Genomic DNA, 13943 nt, shown 5'->3' on the forward strand with positions numbered 1-13943 from the left:
AGATGAGTAACTGCATGCCCTTTGCAGAAATGAAAAGCACCCTGGAAATGCTGACTGCAGCTGTTCAAGGGGGTTCGTTTCTGGCTGTCTCTGGGCATCATTCAATTAGTCTCATGATTTTTCTTTTTCTTTCTGCCAAGGAGGCAGTTGACTGCAGGGCCAAATGGGGACATAGCTGAATTTACGCGAATCTTCTCTGGGCCAAAGAAACCAGAAACACAACACCCCCTCATCCCTGGCTTATTTCCTTTCTAGCTCCCAGTTCTCTTCTTCAATTGAAAGAGTGTATATTTTTCTCTGATTTCTCTTCTCCCCCCTTCTCCTGCTTCTCAGCCAATTCACACCGCAGGCTTCAAACGCATTGGAAACCTCTTTCCTTTCCAAACCTGGATTTGTCTTCTGACACCCGTGGCTCTCTTCTTTCTCTGGCAGTCTTGTTTGGCATGGGTAGATCTAGACTGTACTTGCTCTCAGAATATTAACAGGATGGAAGCAGGGCGGGGTTGACCAAGGTGCCAAGAAGACTCAGAGCTGGAGGAATACTGGAGTGAGTGTGCTGCCCTACACGAAACGGAGGCTCCCGCCGGGCATCCTGGGCTCAGTGGGAGGAACTGAGATTTGTGTTGCAGATAATGGAGAGGTCTGGAGGCATTCCAGAGACTCGAACCAGGGGTCTGAGAGAGTCCTTGGACAAAAACATGCCACTGGTGTATATTTCCTAGAGTTTAGTTACACCACAGCCAAAGAGAATAGAGGCATGCCGCAGGGGAGCGGGGGCGGCGGGGGGGCTTGGAAAGGGAATGTAGTCTGGGAAATATAGTTTGTATCTTGGCTATCTTGTCAATTAGCGATGGAGAATGGGGGACTGAAGGAGGATGAGATAGTGTTCAGGGCCTGAAGAAAGGGTGTGGCCAGTAAGGTGCTCCTGGCTTCAGTGGCCTGTTTATTGCCTATGTTTTGTCATTTGTAAGCCAGCTCCTCTGTGCTGCCTTAATATTTTGTGGAGGGAGGATAGTCTGATTCCCTGGGACCTCTGCCATGAAGGCCTGTTTCTTTGAGCTGGATGTTGAGAGCTGCTCAGACATGCAGCCGTCATCAACAGCGTCCTATAAACCTGGAGCGTCAGCCCAGCATGGGAAAAGCAGCAGCAGCACCCTGCCTGCCGAACAACTGCCCCTGTCTTCCCCATCTTCGTCTGTTCCTTCCCCTGCACAGGAAAAAGCCTGGCAGTGACACAGTATTTCAAGCAAATGGTGCACTGGAACTTTTTTCAAACTAAGTTTCTAAGGCCAAGAATTGACTGGCTCATTTTCATCTCTATTTAAAAGTACCTTTTGCTATGAAATGTCCCACTGGGAAGTGTTTCCACTTTGGAAAGGTGCTCTGACATGACAGGAGTTAAAGCAACTTAATTACGCTGGGCGCAGTGGCTCACGCCTGGAATCCCAGCGCTTTGGGAGGCTGAGGGGGGCGGATCACTTGAGGCCAGGAGTTTGAGACCAGCCTGACCAACACAGTGAAACCCCGTCTCTACCAAAAAATACAAAAGTTAGCCAGGTGTGATATCGGGTGCCTCTAGTCCCATCTACTCAGGAGACTGAGGCAGGGGAATGGCGTGAACCCGGGAGCGGAGCTTGCAGTGAGCCGAGGTTGCACCGCCGTACTCCCGCCTGGGCGACAGAGCGAGACTCCATCACAAAAAAAAAAAAAAAAAAAAAAAAGGCAACTTAATTTGACTGAGAAGGGTAACAACTTTTGGGTTGGAAAAGCAAGCAGCTTTCCCTCTTTAACCAGCTCTTTAGTGTGTGTTGCTGTTTTCTGCAGGGCTTCTAATAATCCCCTGGCTTCCTCATTCCTCAGAGCCAAGCATCACTGAGCTTGGGCCTGAGCTCCTTCAGTCTATGACTCAACAACAGGTGTTAGCCTAGGGCCCTTGGCCTCTTTTTTCACACTTCAATTTAAGACTTTAGCTTTGCAAGGAGAAATTGTTTCCTGTCTTCCCTGTCCAAGTTCTAAGCAGGATGGCCTTGAAACTCCAAAGTTGGAGACTAAATATTCCCTATTCCCTCTTTCTCCAAGGAAAATCCATACCCAGGCTGAAGATAAAGATGTTTCTTAAAGGTAATTTCTAGCACAGCATGCTCTGTGGCAGTGAGACCTACTTTAAACACAAAATGTGTGTGGCCTTTCTGCTGGAATTTCTCTTCTCCTGGAGCCCCCTGGGACACAGAATTGAGAGTGGATAGTAGTAGCAGGATAATTAATTTCCTAAAAGGTGTTGGTCGCCAAGTCTTAGACCACAGGACCTCAGACAGCCGAGGGAAAGGAAGTCATTAGTACTTGTGACTCAATCTATCAATTCAGGGCTGATTATACACCCAGCCCTTCCTCTCACTAGGATTCCAGGCCCAAACTTGTATATGTCTGCAGGAGTTTTATCACCCTATGTCTGTTTTGTTTTTATTTTATTTATTTTCTGAGATGGAGTCTCGCTCTGTCACCCAGGCTAGAGTGCAGTGGCATGATCTTGGCTCACTGCAACCTCTGCCTCCCGAGTTCAAGCAATTCTCCTGCCTCAGCCTTCCAAGTAGCCGGGACTACAGGCGTGTGCCACGATGCCCGGCTAATTTTTCTATTTTTAGTAGAAACAGGGTTTCACCATGTTGGCTAGACTGGTCTTGAACTCCTGGCCTCAGGTGAGCTGCCCTCCTCGGCCTCCCAAAGTGCTGGGATTACAGGCGGGAGACATGACGCCCGGTTCTGTGTCTGTTTTATATTTGTCCATATGTGCTTGTGTGTGAACTGGCCTGCTATGTACAATATATTTCTTACTGTGGGAACAAATCTGAAGAACACTGGTTTAGAGGACAGACCTCTGTCCTTGACTGTATTGTAATCTCAGGGTCGAGGTCCAAAATGGACTTCCTTCCAAACTGCTCCCTGTCCCTTTATCCCTTAAATCCAGTTTGTCAACAGGTCCTCATGTTTCCTCTGTTGAAATATCTCTTGGGCTGGGCGTGGTGGCTCATGCCTGTAATCCCAGCACTTTGGGAGGCCAAGGTGGGCAGATCACCTAAGGTCAGGAGTTCAAGACTAGCCTGACCAACATAGCGAAACCTCATCTCTGCTAAAAATACAAAAATTAACTGGGTGTGATTGCGCACGCCTGTAATCCCAGCTACTCTGGAGGCTGAGGTAGAACAATCGCTTGAACCCAGAAGGTGGAGACTGTAGTGAGCCGAGATCACGCCATTGCATTCTAGCCTGGGAGACAGAGTGAGACTCTGTTAAAAAAAAAAAAAAAAAAAAAAAAAAAAAGGAATGTATCTCAGAAGTGCGCCTTCCCATGTTCACAGTCTCAACTCATCTCTTGAAGCCTAGATGACCACTGAAGCCAGTCCTTGCTGATCTCCACCTCCAGCCTCTTATCTGCCCCACATCCACCCTCCCTACCACTGTCATTGGAATCTTCCCCAAATGCAGTGTTGTTTCTATCAGTCAGGGCTCTTTAGCCAGGACAAAAGAAGGATGATAGCAGTTTCCAAAGAGAAGGTGGGTCCCTTGGGAGGAGCAGCAGCAGTTTTGCTCCAGAGGGCAGAATCTGGATGGTGCCGGGTAGTTGCAGGGAGATAGCTAAGAAACAAAAGAATCCATTGACAATTAGAGCAGGGTGGACTGTCTTGGCAAGTAGCAAGTTTTCCTATACACACCAGCAGTATCTCAATTAGAAAACAACGCAAAATATAACAACAGATAGAAAATACCTAGGCATAACCTTTATTTGAAATGTCAATGACCTATGTGAAGAAAATGACCAGATTTTCTGGAGAAAGATGGGAAAACAATGAAGAAAAATTTTCCTGGATGGAAACTTAAAATGGTAAAGATGTCAATTCTTTATTTTTAGGCTTTGTGTAATTACAGTGAGTTACATTGTAATTCAATAGAGTCTTTTTAGAACTGGATATAATTATTTTAAAATTCCATCTGGAAGAATACATGGGAAAATGGTAAAGAAAATTTTGAAGGCAGAGCTAATTTGGGAGGATTATTAGTCTTGGCAAATAGCAAAACATTATATAGCTTATACATCAATTTAAGAGACTAGCTAGGCAGAAATAGACCCAATTATACAATATAAGCATTTGAAAAGGATAAAAGAAGCATTGCAACTTAACGGGGAGAAAGGCATTTGAACAGTTGGTTAAAAATTTGGGAAAAGGCCGGGCGCAGTGGCTCACGCCTGTAATCCCAGCACTTTGGGAGGCCCAGATGGGTGGATCACGAGGTCAAGAGATCGAGACCAACCTGGCTAACAAGGTGAAACCCCGTCTCTACTAAAAATACAAAAATCAGCTGGGCGTGGTGGCGCACACCTGTAATCCCAGCTACTCCGGAGGCTGAGGCAGGATAATTGCTCCAACCCAGGAGGCAGAGGTTGCAATGAGCCAAGTTTGCGACACCACACTCCAGCTTGGGCAACAGAGTGAGACTCCATCTCAAAATAATAATAATAATAATTGGGAAAAAGAAACTAAGCGGCATACCTAAATTCTATATAAATTAATTAAATATTACAAATTGTAGAAAAACTAGAAGAAAATACAATTGAATATCAAATCCAAAAGGAGATACATTTAGAATGTTAGTATTGAAGGTCATGAAGGAAAACATTTTTAGTTCATAAAAATGTAAAATTTCTGAATTAAACTAAAGGCCCAAAGAATGAGGACTTGTTGGTGACAAATGTGGTGAATAGGCAACATTTTTATTGATCAGCTCAAACAAATTGATACAAATACTAAGATTCTACTAGATCAGTGGTCAGGATAAGAATAGATAGTTCATTAAAAATTCATATTCTGGCCGGGCGCAGTGGCTCACACCTGTAATCCCAGCACTTTGGGAGACCAAGGTGGGTGGATCATCTGAGGTCAGGAGTTCGAGACCAGCCTGGCCAACATGGCGAAACCCAGTCTCTACTAAAAATACAAAAATTAGCTGGGTGTGGTGGTGTGTGCATGTAGCCCCAGCTACTCAGGAGGCTGAGGCAGGAGGATCACTTGAACCCAGGAGGCGGAGGTTGCAGCGAGCTGAGATTGTGGCACTGCACTGCAGCCTGGGCGACTGAGCAAGACTCCATCTCAACAGCAAGTAAGTAAATTCATATTATTTTCAATGCACATATTTATTAAGTTCCTGCTCTCTGCAGGCCACTGTATCTTTGACCAAGGATTCAGGTAGGGACACGGCAGTGAACAATACAAATTTGCTCTTGCCCTCAAACATCTTGTGTTAGGTAGGATAACATGGGCTACAAGTTGGAGAAAATGTGACTGCAATTGGTTTAAACAACAAAGGACCAGTGTTACTGGCTGAAGTGACAGAAAAGTTCAGAGACATTTTAGACTCAAGTGAGCCTGCATAGACAAGCTTGAGGTCTCACCAAAGATCCAGCTTTTCATTTCTTCTCTCTGCAGAAGAGGTTTGTTGCAGTGCTTATTATAATCATATAAAATAGGAAACAACATGTGTCCAACAATAGAGAAACGGGTAAGTAAATGAGGATGCAGTCAGTCTGGGATATTATGCATTCACTACAAATGGCTGTTATGAAGACTATGTCGCATCAGGGAACAGTGCTTAGAATGTTAAGTGAAAAAAGTAGGACACAAAATTTTATGGACATTTATTACAGCTTTGCAAAACAAAATGTTTCTGGAAAGGCTAGAAATAAATACACCTAAATGCTAATATGTTAGTGGGGTGGGTTTTGCCTTTGTTTTTGTTTTCTGTTACCTTTATTCTTTTATCTAAATTTTCTAGAGTGTTTACTCTCTCTCCAGCTAGGCTGTGTTCTTGCTGCCTTCTGCACTTACTGGGATCATTCCTGTCTTTGTACAATTACTGGTGTGATTTCTTTTACCAGCAGTGCCTTCCTCTTTTGACCTATTAATCCATTAAATATTTACTGATGATTGAATCAAGGGTATTGTATAGCTTATGGAAGATAATGTATTTGAAAACACTTTTGTAAAGTGCTTCACAGATGTTAATTGTTATTGTTAGGTGGAAAAAGAGGAGGAGGAGGAAAAGAAAGAACCTATTATTTGCATGATATTGAGCCAGGTACCATAGGGATGTCTGGATGGAAAATATAGAACAGGGTTGTAGCCTTCCAGAAGTCTGCACTCTCGTCAGATGGATGGGAGAAAAACAGCAGCATGTGAAATAGATGAATAGTCATGGAATATGTAAAATGCTAACATGAGAGAAGGGTGGGGAGGATGTGGAGCTAGAACTAGGCTCCGAAGGATTTGGGCAGGTAGATCGGCAGGAAGAAAGCTTGAGTTGGAAATGAATGCGGCATATGTGGGGGATGGTGAGCCCAGCTGAAGAGACCTTTAGGAAAGTGGCAAGAGGGCAAGGAGAGACAAATGGAGTGGGCCTTCTGGGGAGAGTCTGGATTTTATTTTATTTTATTTATTTTGTTTATGTTTGAGACGGAGTCTTGCTCTGTCACCCAGGCTGGAGTGCAGTGGTGTGATCTCAGCTCACTGCAACCTCCCCATCCCTGGTTCAAACGATTCTCCTATCTCAGCCTCCCAAGTAGCTGGGATTACTGGCATGTACCACCATGCCTGGCTAATTTTTTTTTTTTTCTTTTTGAGATGGAGTCTTGCTCTGTTGCCCAGGCTGGAGTACAGTGGCGCGATCTCGGCTCACTGCAAGCTCTGCCTCCTGGCTTCGTGCCATTCTCCTGCCTCAGCCTCCTGAGTAGGTGGGACTACAGGCACCTGCCACCATGCCCAGCTATTTTTTTTTTTTTTTTGTATTTTTAGTAGAGATGGGGTTTCTCCGTGTTAGCCAGGATGGTCTTGAACTCCTGATCTCAAGTGATTTGCCTACCTCGGCCTCCCAAAGTGCTGGGATTACAGGCGTGAGCCACCGCACTGGGCCTGCACTCTAATCTTTAAAGTGAAAGGTCTCCATTAGAGGTTTTTGTTTGCTTTTGTTTAAACTAGTATGTAAGTTCTGGCAAGGCAGGGATTTTTCTTGCCTATCTTGTTCAACACTGAATCCCTAGTATCTAGAAGAGTGGTGCCTGGCACATAGTAGATACACAATAAATATTAGTTGAAGAGAAATTGGAATGAATGAATCACTAGAGTGACATGATAAAATAAGAAATCTAATCCCAAAGAGGCAGACAGCATGATTGAAAAGGTAAAGGCTGGCAGCAAGGAAACAAGTAATGGATGTTAGGGCACCTCCAGGCATGAAGCAATGAGGGGATGAACTGTGATAATGGCCGCTGGACTGGAAAGAAAGGGACCGTTGGTGTGAGAGTCACTGGGAAAGAACTGATAGGCCTTGGTGACCGACCAACTGAATGCAGGAGACAAAGGAGAGAAAATAATCAAAGATAACATCAAAGAAAGTTACTCATTCTTTAAGACTTAGCCTGTGTTCTCTTTTATGAAGGCCTCCCAGAATTCTCAAGCCTATGCGGTGTTCCCTTTCTGCTCAACACAGATCATCTGTATTCCCCTGTTGTAGGATGTCATAATGTACTGTCTTGCATTATAATTCAGACTTTGCATTTGTTTCTTTCCCCAGAGAGACTGCAAGCTTTTAAAGGTCAGGGATATCTCTAATTCCACAGTGCCCAGCGCTAATAGTGCCACAAAGTAGATAGTTAATAAGTGCTCACTGATTTAGAACAAGTTTATTCAATCAAGCCATCCTGGGCTGCATCAGGATGGCTTTGAATGTGGCCCAATGCAAATTCGTAAACTTTCTTGAAACATTAAGATTCTTTTGCAGTTTTTTTTTTTTTTTTTTTGAGACGGAGTCTTGCTGTGTCTCCCAGGCTGGAGTGCAGTGGCGTGATCTCGGCTCACTGCAAGCTCCGCCTCCCGGGTTCACGCCATTCTCCCGCCTCAGCCTCCCAAGTAGCTGAGACTACAGGCGCCCGCCACCATGCCCGGCTAGTTTTTTGTATTTTTAGTAGAGACGGGGTTTCACCATGTTAGCCAGGATAGTCTCGATCTCCTGACCTCGTGATCCACCCGCCTCGGCCTCCCAAAGTGCTGGGATTACAGGCTTGAGCCACCGCGCCCGGCTTTTTTTTTTTTTTTTTTAAAGCTTATTGTCTATTGTTAGTGTTAGTGTATTTTATGTGTGGCCTAAGACAATTCTTCTTCTTCCAGTGTGGCCCAGGGAAGCCAAAAGATTGAACACTCCTGATTTAGAAGAAACCGGTATATATATATATATTTTTGTCATAAGGAGGCACTTCTGTTTTTTTTTTTTTTTTAATTATTATTGTTTTCATTTTCTTTCTTAGTTGGTCCTAGGGAATGAGGAAGAGACAGATTCTGGTTCCAATATCCTTCTTATGGAAGAGTCAAATGCCAGCTATATTATCGTTGCCATCAGCAATAAATAATCTCATCCATTCATTCACTTGTTCTTGTATTCAATCATTCAACAATAGGGCAATAGTGTAGCATAGAATTTAAGGAGTTAGCATGGGCTTTGGATCTTTCTCATAATCTTAGATATGTTACTTACTGGCCATGCTAGTTTGGAAAAGTTATTTAAGCTCTCTAAGCCTTAATTTCCTAATCTATAAAACCAAAATAATAATGCCTGTCTAATTAGAACATTTACCAAGTGCTTATATGCACTGTCATTTAATCCCCATTTTACAGATGAGGGAATTGAGACACAGTAAGTCACTTGTCCAAGGATGCACAGGTAGAAAGTGTCAAACCAGTTCTAGGTCATAGGTGATTTGATTCCAGAGCCCTTGTGCTTAGTGCTATGCCTGACAATCTCATGGGTGTGGCAGTGGCCAGCACAAAGCCATATGAGGGGATCCTATGTGGCACGTTTGGCACACAGCACATGCTAAATATGTTAGTAATTGTTTTTTTTGTTTTTGTTTTTTTTTTTTTTTTTGAGACGGAGTCTCGCTCTGTAGCCCAGGCTGGAGTGCAGTGGCCGGATCTCAGCTCACTGCAAGCTCCGCCTCCTGGGTTCACGCCATTCTCCTGCCTCAGCCTCCCGAGTAGCTGGGACTACAGGCGCCCGCCACCTCGCCCAGCTAGTTTTTTGTATTTTTTTAGTAGAGAGGGGGTTTCACCGTGTTAGCCAGGATGGTCTCGATCTCCTGACCTCGTGATCCGCCCGTCTCGGCCTCCCAAAGTGCTGGGATTACAGGCTTGAGCCACCGCGCCCGGCCAGTAATTGTTAATAAGTATTTTTTGGCCAGGTGCAGTGGCTCACACCTGTAATCCCAACACTTTGGGAGGCCCAGGCGGGCATTTTACCTGAGGTCAGTAGTTCAAAACCAGCCTGGCCAACATGGTGAAACCCCATCTCTACTAAAAATGCAAAAATTAGCAGGGTGTGGTGGCACGTGCCTGTAATCCCAGTTACCCAGGAGGCTGAGGCAGGAGAATCACTTGAACCTGGAAGGTAGAGGTTGCAGTGAGCTGAGATCGTGCCTTTGCACTCCAGCCTGGGCAACAAGAGTGAAACTCCGTCTTAAAAACAAATAATAAATAAAAAATAAATAAATAAATTTTTTTAGCATTCAATGTCAGAGAAGATATAGGGCATGGCTTTGAGGATGTGAAGAGGAAAAGATACACAGACTCTGCCCTCAAGTTGCCACCAGTCTAGTAGTGCCACCAGACGCTTGTGTAAACCAAAAATAAAATTCTAAGCCCCCTGCAACTATCTGAATGGACCCCTCTTCTCAGCCAAGGGCATTCCAAAGTTAACCCAAAAAACTAGTTCAGGTTAGAAGCAGGAGCTGGACATACCTCATCATACCCTCATCCCTTTTGGAATTACTGATGGAACAGACTCTTTAAGTCTCATAAGAAACATTTACAATCTATTGTCTCTGAAGCCTGCTACCTGGAGGCTTCATCTGTATGATAGAAGGTTGGTCTCCACAATCCCTTATCTTGACTCAGATATTCCTTTCTATTGATTCCAATTTTATTGATTACTGACATAGCACTCAGGAGATCCTGAGAACATGTGCCCAAGGTGATTGGGCCACAACTTGGTTTTACACATTTTAGGGAGACATAAGGCATCAATCAGTACATGTAAGGATGTACATTGGTTTAGTATAGAAAGGTGGGACAACTGGGAGGGGTTTGGGGGGAGCTTCCAGGGCACAGGTAAATTCAAAGATTTTCTGATTGGCAATTGGTTGAAAGAGTTAAGTTATTTTCTCAAGACTTGGAATCAGTTGGGTGCTGATTCCAACCTTCTAATAGACAAGTATCTATTGATTCCAATAGAAAGGAATACTTTTTTATTATTTTATTTTTTTGAGACAGGGTCTTGCTCTGTCACCCAGGCTGGAGTACAGTGGCACGATCTCAGCTTTTTGTAGCCTCTGCCTTCCGGGTTCGAACAATTCTCCCACCTCAGCCTCCCGAGTGGTGGGATTACAGGGGCCCACCACCATGCCTGGCTAATTTTTGCATTTTTAGTAGAGACAGGGTTTCACCATGTTAGCCAGGATGGTTTCGAACTCCTTACCTCAGGTGATCCACTCGCCTCGGCTTCCTAAAGTGCTGGGATTACAGGCGTGAGCCACTGCACCCAGCTGATTCCAAGTTTTTAGGCAATAACTTAACTCTTTCAACCAATTGCCAATCAGGAAATCTTCGAATCTACCTGTGCCCTGGAAGCTCCCCCAACCCCCTTCCAGTTGTCCCACCTTTCTATACTAAACCAATGTACATCCTTACATGTACTGAGTGATGCCTTATGTCTCCCTAAAATGTGTAAAACCAAGTTGTGGCCTAATCACCTTGGGCACATGTTCTCAGGATCTCCTGGGTGCTATGTCACAGGCCACTGGTCCCTCGTATTTGACTCAGAATAAATCTCTTCAAATATTTTATAGTTTGACTCTTTTCATCAACACTTGTATGCCAAGAGGCAGACAATCATAAACTATCACTGCTAAAAGAAACCTTAGAAAGCATCTGATCCAATTCCCTCATTTGACAGATGAGGAAACCGAGGCCCAATGGTGGGGGTGGGGGAGTAAATTACTTTAGGTTGAAATTTGGACAAAAATCTAGATCTACGTTGGAGTGCAGTGTCCTTGACCTAAGGAAAGTTGAAAAAACAGCAGAGAGATGGTCCCTATCCGAGGCTTGCATGCACTTACAAAGTAGCTTCCTGGGGAAGCAGAAGCTTTCTGGGGAGGCCGCGGGTGAGGGGAGTGGTTGATGGGGAGAACTCCGCCTTTAGCCAGATCCTCCACGATCCCCTGGGCTCATTTGGCTCACTAGAGTACACAACTCTTTTGCATCTTGTGCCTTTCTAAATTTCAACTGGTGACTTCTTCTCCCTTCCCTGTCTTTTAATAAGGGTGTGGGGAAGGACCCAATCTCTCTGATCCTCAGGCTTCTTCAAAACACAACAAAACAAAACAAAAACAAAACAAAACGAGAAAAGTAGGGGATGGACTAAGTTCCCTTTTAGCTCTAGAATTCCATGGGTCTTCGGAGGGGAAGACAATACTTTCAGAGCTCGTTTAGCCGGTGAACCTGAAAACGAGGATTTTTTTCATTTGCGAAGTCGAGGTACTCCTGCACGCCCAGGATGCAACCACTAGAGGGCAGCAAGGCTCTGAGCACCTGGGCAGGTGTCCGCCTCCGGGCCTCACAGGAAGACAAGCAGGCTGTCTCCTCAGACCTACCTGGGTCTCTGTAGTTATCATGTTGTAAATTCCAAATTCAGTTCTTTAGCAAACAGAGGCCAGCCAAATTAAGATGAGATGAGGGAGCAATTTTGTAAATTAGGCTTGGCACCAGAAGGATAAAAAAAGAAGTCTAAAAAGACACTGGATATTTTATGAAAAATTGAAAATCTGTCCCTGTCCTAGGTTAGTCTGCTTTACACCTCACATCATCAGAGGCAGAGTTTTGAGAAGGACTAGGAACATTTTAGGCCGGGTGTGGTGGCTCACACCTGTAATCCCAGCAACTTTGGGAGGCTGAGGTGGGTGGATCACTTGAGGTCAGGAGTTTGAGACCAGCCTGGGCAACATGGCAAAACCCTGTCTCTGCTAAAAATACAAAAAAATTAGCTAGGCATGGTGGTGCGTGCCTGTAGTCCCAGCTACTTGGGGGACTAAGGTGGGAGGATCGTTTGAGCCCAGGAGGTTGAGGCTACAGTGAGCTGAGATCATGCCACAGCACTCCAGCCTGAGTGACAAAGTTAAACCCTGTCTCAAAATAAACAGACAAAACAAACAACAAAACAAAAAAACTGAAAAGAACTGGGAGGATTTTAAGACTGGTAAAATTTTTGGTAGACTAAAAGGTGATGGGAAAAACTAATTTATAAGGCTCATGTGTTAGACCAGTTTTACCTAGAGTTCCTTGAGAAGTTTCAGTTCATTTTGCTCATGTTTGTTTATCTTCGAGACGGAATCTCGCTCTGTTGCCTAGACTGGAGTGCAGTGACGCGATCTCGGCTCACTGCAGCCTCCGCCTCCTGGGTTCACGTGATTCTCCTGCCTCAGCCTCCTGGGTAGCTGGGATTACAGGCACTTGCCACCTTGCCTGGCTAATTTTTGTATTTTTAGTAGAAACGGGGTTTCACCATGTTGGCCAGACAGGTCTCGAACTCCTGACCTTGTGATCCACCTGCCTCAGCCTCCCAAAGAGCTGGGACTACAGGAGTGAGCCACTGCACCCGACCTGCTCGTGTTTAATATGCCCTTACTCAGGAAGAATTGGTTCTGGAAGTTTCCAGAAAGTCCACCAAACCACGCACTTTTTTTTTTTTTTTTTTTTTTTCTGGAGAGGATGAAATAACCAGAATTATTACATATCCACTGAATAAAAGAGTACCAACCTGGGCTCCTTAAGGAGATAAAAGGAAGGACAGACCAGGTATGGTGGCTCACACCTATAAACCCAGCACTTTTGAAGGCTGAGGCAGATCACTTGAGGTCAGGAGTTTGAGATCAACCTGGCCAATATAGCGAAACCTCATCTCTACCAAAAATGCAAGAATTAGCCGGGCATGGTGGCACATGCCTGTAATCAATCCCAGCCACTCGGGAGGCTGAGGCAGGAGAATCGCTTGAACCTGTGGGACAGTTTGTAGTGAGCCAAGATGGCGCCACTGCACTCCAGCCTGGGTGACAGATGCTGACTGTATCTCAAAAAAAAAAAAAAAAAAGGAAGCTCAGTGAGGGTGGCAAGGAGTGCTGGGTGCTGGCCTGGCTTATCCTACTGTGTCTGAAACTGGTGGCTTCTTGGTTTCACTGACTTCAAGAATGAAGCTGCAGACCCTCATGATGAGTTTTACAGCTCTAAAATGCAACATGGACCCAAAGAGAGAGCTGCACCAAAAGTTATCAAAATGAGCTAAAGACCAAGCCTGCCACACCACGGAATCAGACCCATTGCCGCCGACTGGCGCCCACAGCCTGCTTTTATTCCCTTGTCTGGCCCCACCCACATCCTGCTGATTGGTCCATTTTAGAGAGAGCTGATTCGTCTATTTTACAGAGAGCTGATTGGTCCGTTTTGACAGAGTGCTGATTGGTGTGTTTACAATCCTTGAGCTAGACACAGAGTGACAGAGTGCTGGTTAGCTAGATACAGAGTTAGCTAGATACAGAGAACCAATTGGTATATTTACAAACCTTGAGCTGGACACAGAGTGCTGATTGGTGTATTTACAAACCCTGAGCTAGATACAGAGTGCTGATTGGTGCATTTACAATCCTTTGAGCTAGACACACAGAGCGCTGGTCCTCCAAGTCGTCACTAGGTTAGCTAGATACAGAGTACCAATTGGTGTATTCACAAACCCTGAGCTAGACACAGAGTACTGATTGGTGTATTTACAAACCCGGAGCTAGACACAGAGTGCTGATT

The sequence above is a fragment of the Macaca thibetana genome, chromosome 1 (genome assembly GCF_024542745.1).
Source record: "Macaca thibetana thibetana isolate TM-01 chromosome 1, ASM2454274v1, whole genome shotgun sequence".
Taxonomy (NCBI): Eukaryota; Metazoa; Chordata; class Mammalia; order Primates; family Cercopithecidae; genus Macaca; species Macaca thibetana.